Raw genomic sequence first — 9,932 nt, 5'->3', positions numbered from 1 at the left:
TTTTTTAGTTTTTAACTTTTTTTTTTGTCACTGTCTCCTTCTGAGTGGAGAAAAAGACACATCGTATCCTAGCCAGAGCAGAAAAATGTAAACCATAAAAACATAAAAAGTAATAATGCATAAAGATATAAATAGATCAGGGCTTGATTTAGTTAAATAGGATAGAAAATAGATAAAAAATAGATAAAAAATAGATAAAAAAAGATAAAAAAAAAATCAGGGCTTGATTTAGTTAAGTAGGATAAAAGAAAAGTAAATGCGAAATGTGCACTATTGTTTCTTTGCCCTGCTACAAGTACAAAGAACAAATAACATACTGTACATACACGTGGTATTAGTAGTAGGAGAATTTATTCTGTTTTCCTTTCTTTGGTGAGTCACATTAACTTTGACAATTTGTTTTTTTTGGGGGGAGGGGTGGCAGGTTTTCTTTGATGATAATACAAAAATTAAAAAAAAAAAAACACAAGAGGAGATATCCACTAACATTTACCACCAAATGAAATAGACAGGATGGCGGACCAAACGAAGGTCCAATTTATCTATGGGACTTAAAAAAATAATTTGCATAGTCATGTTCTGAGGCATGCTGGGAAATGCAGTCTAAAAACAAATGCATTAGTAAACCATAGCAGCTGTTAGTAGGAGGAATTGTACAGATCTCTAAATGATAGGCAACCCAGCAGGAGCCTACTATTCGAGAGAAGGATATTGGATGGACTTTTTAGGCACAAAAACTCAGTAGACAAAAAAAATTAAATCAATGTTCCTTTATTAACACATCACCTCTAAAATGTATCTTGTATACAGTTACATTGCACAATTAGCCCACAGCTATCATCCCACAACCAACCAATCATAGAAACACAGGTTCCAATACATAGGTTGAGAACAAATGGGTAAGAACAGAATATTTCTTCAAGAAGGTATGGGATATTCAAGCTGTGCAAGCAATACCCGACGCGTTTCGTGACAAAAGGTTGCTTCTTCAGGGACTAGCAATGTATCTGAGATAAACAGACATAGACGGTATGTGTATATATGATTTCAACAAAACACGGTATACAAAACGTTAATCACCACTTAGATAGATAGCCAGTGTGCATTGTGTAGCAATGGACTCCCCAGGGCAGGCAACTGCATGTTCCCTCAGGCCGCCCATCTGCAGGCCTGGCTCGCCATCTGCTAGAGGAGAGGGAGAAGAGCGGACAAGTCCGCTCCCCTTTTCTTCTTGTGCTGACCCAGGAGTGACGTTATGATGTCACTTCCGGGCAGGGGTGGACTGACAACTCATGGGGCCCCCGGGCAATAGGGGATCATGGGGCCCCTGTGTCCTTGCCCAAACTCAAAAAAGCCTATGCAAAAGGTACCAGGGGCATCTCATGGGGCCCCCTACTGACCCCGGGCCCTCGGGCAGTGCCCGAGTTTCCAAATGGTCAGTCCACCCCTGCTTCTGGGTCCCCATTGAGGGATTGTAATGCAATCCCCAGGAAAGAGCAGTCCACAGTGGAGCACAGGGGAGACATGCAGGGTCTTTTAGACCTTGGATCTCTCAAAGAGAACCTGTCACCAAGAATCATCACATAGGTGACTTTGTCCCCCTATGTGATGAAAAAAAAAAAGTAAAAAACAGGTAACAGGTAACACCCAAGCACATACCATCCCACCCCCCAAAAAAAATATTGAGGCCCCCTCCTATATGCATGTACAAACGTAAAATCACAGGCGCCTACGCATGTCAATTGCAAAATACATGTTACATATCGCCATGCACGCCAGAATGGGAGCGATAATTCTAGCATCAGAACTCCTCCGTACACTATACTGGTGACCTATAAGGGGCTTTAAAAGTGTCTCCTATAGAAAATAATAGGGTGCTGAAGTTCCTCGCCATTTCCCGAGTGTGCACAAATTTAAGGTTTGACAAGTTGGATATCTATTTACTCGATGCAACCTCGACTTATATTTACCAAAAAAATAGGGTAATTTATTGTTTTTTTTGTGCCCTAAAATGAACTTGTATATTTTACTGAAATTTTGCTGTAATATAATGCGACATAAAAAATTGGAACTACCACTATTTTTTTCTCTAGGGTGTCTGCTTTCAGTAAATATATCATGTTAGGGGGTTTTATGTCATCTTCAGGCCGAAAATGATTTTTTAAACGTGTGCAAAAAATGCAAAAACGGCTCTGGCAGCGAAAAACGCAACAACGTCTCTGGTAGCGAAAGGGATAAAGTATAAGCCCTGACCCACCCTTTCCTGAAGAGCAGCCAATTACATTGCAAGGTCTCTCTCCTCCCTGCTTGTCCCCGGGGGCGGTGCTGGAGACAGGCAAGGAGGGGAGGAGGAGATAAACAGCGCATATTACACATTTAACTCGCCATAAAGCCCATTTTGTTTTTAAAAGCCGCAGAAATTCATAATATCACCTCTGATTTAAATACGGTTTTGGTTAAATTTCTTTTTTTATAACCTGGACATGTAGATTGTCATGAGGGACAAGTAGATTGGGGCCCCGATTTAGTCCCTGGATAAGTAGTTTTTTTTTAAATGTCCACTCCCCTGATGAGGTAGACAGATCTGAAATTAGGCCACAATAATTGTCTCCAGTAATAGGTAAAGAGGCTTCTAGGCCTAAAAAAGGCAAAGTACCTCATTAGTAGAACTCCCCTCTATATTATTTATGATATCTCTCACCCCCATGGAAGGTCATCTACCTGTATCTGTAAGAAAACAGGGTTCGTGAGGTCACTGACAAGGTCCGCTCAGCCATGGAGGAGTCCCAAAAGACCGTACACCAGCCCACGCCTCTCTCACCCCGATGGAATGTCATCTACCTGAAGCCATAAGAAAACAGTTTTCGTGAGGTCACCGACAAGGTCTGCTCAGCTGTGGAGGAGTCCCAAAAGACCGTACACCAGCCCATGCCACTTATATACACCCCAACCGGCCGCACGGCGTGTGACATAACCCGCTCTGGCCAGGAAAGTCCAGGATACCTACTCAGGCACAGAGCCCAGCCAGGAATCCACAAACGTGGGAAATATGGGGGAAAAAGGGACCCAGCCCACCGGTACGGCAGCCACCGTCAACCCCACGGGCACATAGGCCACAGGGGAGAGACAGCAAGCAACTGCCGGACCGGAGAACAACCGTGGCTTTCCAGCCACACACCCGACCAGGGAGGAAGGTCCCCCAAAAAAGGGAGGTGGGACCCAAGGGACCCGATGCCCCCTGAGGGCTCACCACAACAACAAGGCACACCTTATACAGATTATAAAACCATATACAATGATACAAGATTGGATACATAGATATAAAGTGTACATATGATGAAATGGACACAAAATATACCAAGGACATTATGAGGCCCAGATTCAATAACATCAAAAAGCAACTCCATAGCCTATACACCAGGCCAGGAGGACAGAAGTAATGAACATTGCTCTCCTACAGACATCTCCCACTACTCACTGAAATGAACACATGACATTATCAATTCTGGCTCCATAGAGTGACATCACAAGATCCAGGATCGATAACTTATGAAGTTGTGCCTTAGTTTCATAAAAAGGATTTATAGGATAGAATTTCATTGAGGCCTGCATTAAGGCGTTCAATCCACAGTTTCCCTACAAATAATTTTTTTGCCCCAGTTACCTCCACGTGGGTCTTTAGCAACTACCTCCAAAACAATAAATCTAGCACGAGTAGTAACAAATTTCTGATAAAGTCCCAAATGTCGGCTGATGGGGGTAAGCATTTTGGCATTGGATGAGTAATAGACATGGTCATGTATTCTCTGATTAAACTGACGTATGGTTTTACCTATGTAGTAGGCCCCACAAGTGCATGTCATGAGATAAACTACTCCCTCGGTAGTACAGCTGGCATGAAATTTAGGAATCAAAATTTCTCCATTGGGCAAGGTAAATTGTACTTCAGTCTGTACCCAGGGGCAGTATGTACACTTACCACAGGCAAAGATGCCGGTTGGAAGTGTAGGACAATCAGCTCCTGGCTTGACGTCACTCTATCCTTGATGGACGTTGCTTTATGGAACACCAACTCAGGATCATTTTTAATATATATATGTAAGATAGGATCCTCCTGTGGGAGGTGCCGATGATGTTGTAATACTTTACGTAATTCCTGATGTTATACAATATATTGTGTTATAAATCTGACCGTTGGATGTTCCGCCTTAGATTGGAAGGTAGGGTATAGTAGGCTCGTTCTATCCTTAGCCAATGCCTTATGATAGGTCTTTACAAAAAAGAGTCCTACTTTAACCCCACACCAGAAGACGTTGTCGTAAAAACACTCGGCTTGATATCTAAAATCCACTGAGTACGTACAAATGTGCCATAGGTGAATGTATTGTGCAAAGGGTATAATTTTAACCAAAGCAGGAGGGTGAGAGCTATGTGCGTGAAGTATAGTATTTCCAGCTGTTTCTTTCTGAAACAATGTAGTGGCCAGACAGTTGGTAATGTCTTTGAAGATTTGTAAATCAAGGAAAGCAATGGTGTTCCTGTGCCAGTTCACAGTAAATGTCAGGTTGAAAGAGTTCCTATTCAATAGTTGCATAAATTCCTCCAAAACATCGGAGCTACTGGTCCAAATGACAAATGCATCGTCAATATACCTGTACCAGCAGAGGGCATGGTCCAGGTATTTGGCGAGGGTGTCATCCAAAAATATGTGACACTCTCATCCCCCCCAGGTAGAGATTGGCCTATGCCATGGCACAACAGGTGCCCATAGCGACGCCCTGTACCTGGAGCAAATGGGAGCCCATAAAAGAAAACCAATGCAACAAATCCAAAACAAAGTTTCACAACGTCCGCTGTGGGCATGGCTCAGGTATTTGGCGAGGGTGTCATCCAAAAATATGTGATGCTCCTATCCCCCCCAGGTAGATATTGGCGTACGCCGTGGCACAACAGGTGCCCATGGCGATGCCCTGTACCTGGAGGTAATGGGAGCCCATAAAAGAAAACCAATTATGAGCCAGAATATAATGCAACAAATCCAAAACAAAGTTACACAACGTCCACTGTGGGCATGGTCTAGGTATTTGGCGAGGGTATCATCCAAAAATATGTGATGCTCCTATCCCCCCCAGGTAGAGATTGGCATATGCTGGGGCATAACAGGTGCCCATGGCAATGCCCTGTACCTGGAGGTAATGGGAGCCCATAAAAGAAAACCAATTATGAGGCAGAATATAATGCAACAAATCCAAAACAAAGTTACACAACGTCCACTGTGTGCGATCTTGCTCCATCAAGGAGCTCACCACTGCCACTCCCTGATCATGTGGAATGCTAGAATAGAGGGCTTCCACATCGATGGTCACGAGAAGGGCATCGGGGGGGGCACAGATAGACCATCAATGTGTTTAAGTAGATCTAAGGTATGGAAGTCGTGTAACATGTGGCATAAGAAAAAAACCCAACAAATTTACTTGGATTTTAGGTTTGAGAGCCAATACCTAAAACGATTGGCCTTCCCGGTGGGGTGGATATGTTCTTATGGATCTTGAGCAAGGATTAGAAAGTAGCTTCTCTAGGAAATTGGGTATTCAAAAATTCATACGTGTCTTTGTCATCAAGATATGCCCCATTGATAAGATCTTTAAATTCAGTAGTAAATCGATGTGTTGAATGAACAGAAATTTGCTTATATCATAGAGAATTATTCAAAATTTTAAGACACATATGCTCGTATTAATCTTGTGACATAACAACAATATCCCCCCCTTTTATCAGATGGAACCTAAACCCACTACATTATACTACTGAATGTCCCACTAATGAGAATTGTCCATCCTGTGATGTCACCAGTCTCTGGACAGGTTTATCACATGTACCGCCCCCCCACACCTATCTTTACAAAACCTTCCCCTACAGATAACGCAGCATGGAGGGGCTCGGTGAAGATGTCATCGAAGGTGTGGAGATGTCGGATTGGAATATCCAATTCATAAAAAGAGAGATTCCCCGCCTTATAATCCAGACATACCCTGACCCTGTGTATTGGGATGTTGACCATTAGATCGGTCGATTGCTTGTTATGTTTCACTGAGTACGTATTAGCATTCCTCTCCAGACACCAGGACCTATCATTCCATCCAATTTCCGACACATCTCCTGCCCTGGCTATACTGGGGTAACACACCCCGACTCTCCAGTCTGATGATCCCCCAACATCCACATCCCAGTAATGTCGCCCCGAGGAGAAACTCTGACTGCTCAACACCTGAGATTTCACGTCCCTGTATTGTGGAACATGCATGCGTCGATAAGGATCCAAATAAATACCACTTCCTACTTGGCAGACCTGAAATCTCTCAAGTGTTTCAGGGCGATTCAAAATTTTTTTTGTCTTGTGTGTGGTCTTCCTATCATCTGAGATATTTAGATAATTTTGGGCTGTGTCTACATCCAGTAATATATCTGCAGGTTCCGGTATACAGATCCCTCCATTTACCCCTATGACTATATCAGATAAACCTGTATATAATAGGCGTGAGACCCCAGTCACAATAGGATCCCCCCCACCATGAAGGAGTTTATCACGTTTCTTTTTGTCCTCCTCATCTCCACCCTCAATATCACACAAGTCACCTGTGTCTAGTTCCTGTAAGAAAGTCAGTGGATCCATCATGCTACATATCTCCTCGATGTGACGCATCTTCTTGGACAGCTCGTCCTTCTTCATCTCCAGCTCCTGGATTAAATCACAGGCTGGGAATGAGAATTTCTCTGCCTTTTTGGTTATCACTTTGAGAACTTTCCCCTCCAGCATGTCCAGTTGTCTCCTGAGGTCTCTGAATAGGGCGGTGACTCTCTTGGTTAAACCGTCTGCACTGTTTTGTACTTTTCTTTTGTACTTCTTCAGATTCTTGATGCTTTCCTCCATTTCCTCTCTCTTTTTCACCATCTTCTGCAAAGCGTTAGTCAGGTTCTCCTTCCTCTTCTCAGTGGCCTCCTCCAGTGCCTCCACCTGGTGTTCCTGATGGTCTCCATGTAGCCTGCAGGAGCCACAGAGACAGGCTGAGTCCTCGGTGCAGTAATACTCCAGGATCTTTTCATGGATGGAGCATTTCCTGCTCTTCTGGGGAGTGGTGAAGTCAGATAGGACATGTTGGGATGACTTGCTGTGGACTCTCAGATGGTCATCACACAGAGAAGCTTCACACAGCAGACAAGATTTAACAGCAGGTACAGGAGAGTGAATGCAGTACGTACAGAAGATCTGGTTTTGGTTCTTCTCCTCCTTCTCTGGCTCGGTAGATCGGAAACTCTCCACTATGTTATGCAGTGTTGTGTTCCTGCTAAGATCAGGCCGCTCCTTGAATTCTTCTCTGCATTCAGGACAGAAATAAACTCCAGATCCCCCCTGTGTATCGAGAACACCTTCTATGCAGTCCCGACAGAAGCTGTGTCCACATCTCAGGGTCACAGGATTGGTATAAATGTGCAGACAGATGGAACAATCCAGCTCCTTCCTCGCATCAGAAAACGCCATCGCTGACTGCAGGAGAGAGAAACGAAACTAAGTAGATGTGTGTCAGAAGGGAGGGGGTCAGAGGAGGGTTTATGGAGATATCTCTGTGTGCAGAACCAGAGGGAGTGGAGGGAGGGGAGAGGTCTGCTGATCACACAGTCCCAAGAATTTACTAATGTGATCAGAACCCTGCGAGACCTAATCAGGGAGCCAATGAGGTATAGAGATATTATTATTCCATCTCAGCTTTTGGATCTATGAATATATTTTTACTATTATTATTTAGGCCAAAATGTATTCTGAAACATGTCTTTGCTAAAAAAAAAATCCCAATAAGTGTATAATAATTGGTTTGTGTGAAAATCATAGGGTCCACAAATTATGGTAAGTACAGTGGGGCAAAAAGTATTTAGTCAGCCACCAATTGTGCAAGTTCTCCCACTTAAAAAGATGAGAGAGGCCTGTAATTGGCATCATAGGTAGACCTCAACTATGAGAGACAAAATGAGAAAAAAATCCAGACAATCACATTGGCTGATTTGGAAAGAATTTATTTGCAAATTATGGTGGAAAATAAGTATTTGGTCACCTACAAACAAGCAAGTTTTCTGGCTCTCACAGACCTGTACCTTCTTCTTTAAGAGGCTCCTCTGTCCTGCACTCATTACCTGTATCAATGGCACTTGTTTGAACTTGTTATCAGTATAAAAGACACCTGTCCACAACCTCAAACAGTCACACTCCAAACTCCACTATGGTGAAGACCAAAGAGCTGTCAAAGGACACCAGAAACAAAATTGTAGACCTGCACCAGGCTGGGAAGACTGAATCTACAATAGGCAAGCAGCTTGGTGTGAACAAATCAACTGTGGGAGCAATAATTAGAAAATGGAAGACATATAAGACCACTGATAATCTCCCTCTATCTGGGGCTCCACACAAGATCTCACCCCGTGGGGTCAAAATGATCACAAGAACGGTGAGCAAAAATCCCAGGACCACACGGGGGGACCTAGTGAATGACCTGCAGAGAGCTGGGACCAATGTAACAAAGGCTACCATCAGTAACACACTACGCCGCCAGGGACTCAGATCCTGCAGTGCCAGACGTGCCCCCTGCTTAAGCCAGTACATGTCCGGGCCCTTCTGAAGTTTGCTAGAGAGCATTTGGATGATCCAGAAGAGGATTGGGAGAATGTCATATGGTCAGATGAAACCAAAATAGAACTGTTTGGTAGAAACACAACTCGTCGTGTTTGGAGGAGAGAGTTGCATCCAAAGAACACCATACCTACTGTGAAGCATGGGGGTGGCAACATCATGCTTTGGGGCTGTTTCTCTGCAAAGGGACCAGGATGACTGATCCATGTACAGGACAGAATGAATGGGGCCATGTATCGTGAGATTTTGAGGACAAACCTCCTTCTATCAGCAAGGACATTGAAGATGAAACATGGCTGGGTCTTCCAACATGACAATGATCCCAAACATACCACCCGGGCAACGAAGGAGTGGCTTCGTAAGAAGCATTTCAAGGTCCTGGAGTGGCCTAGCCAGTCTCCAGATCTCAGCCCCATAGAAAACCTTTGGAGGGAGTTGAAAGTCCGTGTTGCCCAGCGACAGCCCCAAAACATCACTGCTCTAGAGGAGATCTGCATGGAGGAATGGGCCAACATACCAGCAACAGTGTGTGCCAACCTTGTGAAGACTTACAGGAAACGTTTGACCTCTGTCATTGCCAACAAAGGATATATAAAAAAGTATTGAGATGAACTTTTCATATTGACCAAATACTTATTTTCCACCATAATTTGCAAATAAATTCTTTCCAAATCGGCCAATGTGATTGTCTGGATTTTTTTTCTCATTTTGTCTCTCATAGTTGAGGTCTACCTATGATGCCAATTACAGGCCTCTCTCATCTTTGTAAGTGGGAGAACTCGCACAATTGGTGGCTGACTAAATAGTTTTATTGCCCCACTGTAGATTTGAAAATTGATCAATTTTGAACCACTGACAGCCCGTCTCTTTATCTTGCGTCCCTTAAAATGCCAAGACAGTACAAATACCACCCCTCCCCAAAATACCCCTTTTTTGGAAAGTAGTCTGAGGTATTTAGTAAGAGGCATGGCAAGTTTTTTGAAGTTGTAATTTTTTGTCACAATTTTGAAGAAATTAAAAAAATTTAACAAAATTTGTTTTTTTTTTCCACAATATTTTTTTGCTACGTCATCATATGACTGCTATGGCAGTGATCAAGGATACCGACTTGTGACAGTATGTAAAAAATTAAAAACAAATAAATAATACTTTATTCAATCTTTTCAACTTTTTTAAACTTTCCTTTCTTTTTACAATTTTTTTTACATTTTTGTCAATTTTGCTTTTTACTTACTTCACAGGGTAGTTCAGT

The 9,932-nt window shown here is 43.1% G+C and overlaps 1 pseudogene; it reads right to left on the bottom strand.

The window, feature by feature from the left end:
* Positions 1 to 6,379: 6,379 nt before the first annotated feature.
* Positions 6,380 to 7,598, bottom strand: LOC149438949 (uncharacterized; annotated as a pseudogene).
* Positions 7,599 to 9,932: the final 2,334 nt, after the last annotated feature.

Source organism: Staurois parvus, unplaced genomic scaffold (genome assembly GCF_062004578.1).
Source record: "Staurois parvus isolate SC_StPar_1 unplaced genomic scaffold, SC_StPar_1.0 ptg001181l, whole genome shotgun sequence".
Lineage (NCBI taxonomy): Eukaryota > Metazoa > Chordata > Amphibia > Anura > Ranidae > Staurois > Staurois parvus.
This window is presented reverse-complemented; position numbering and strand designations above follow the sequence as displayed.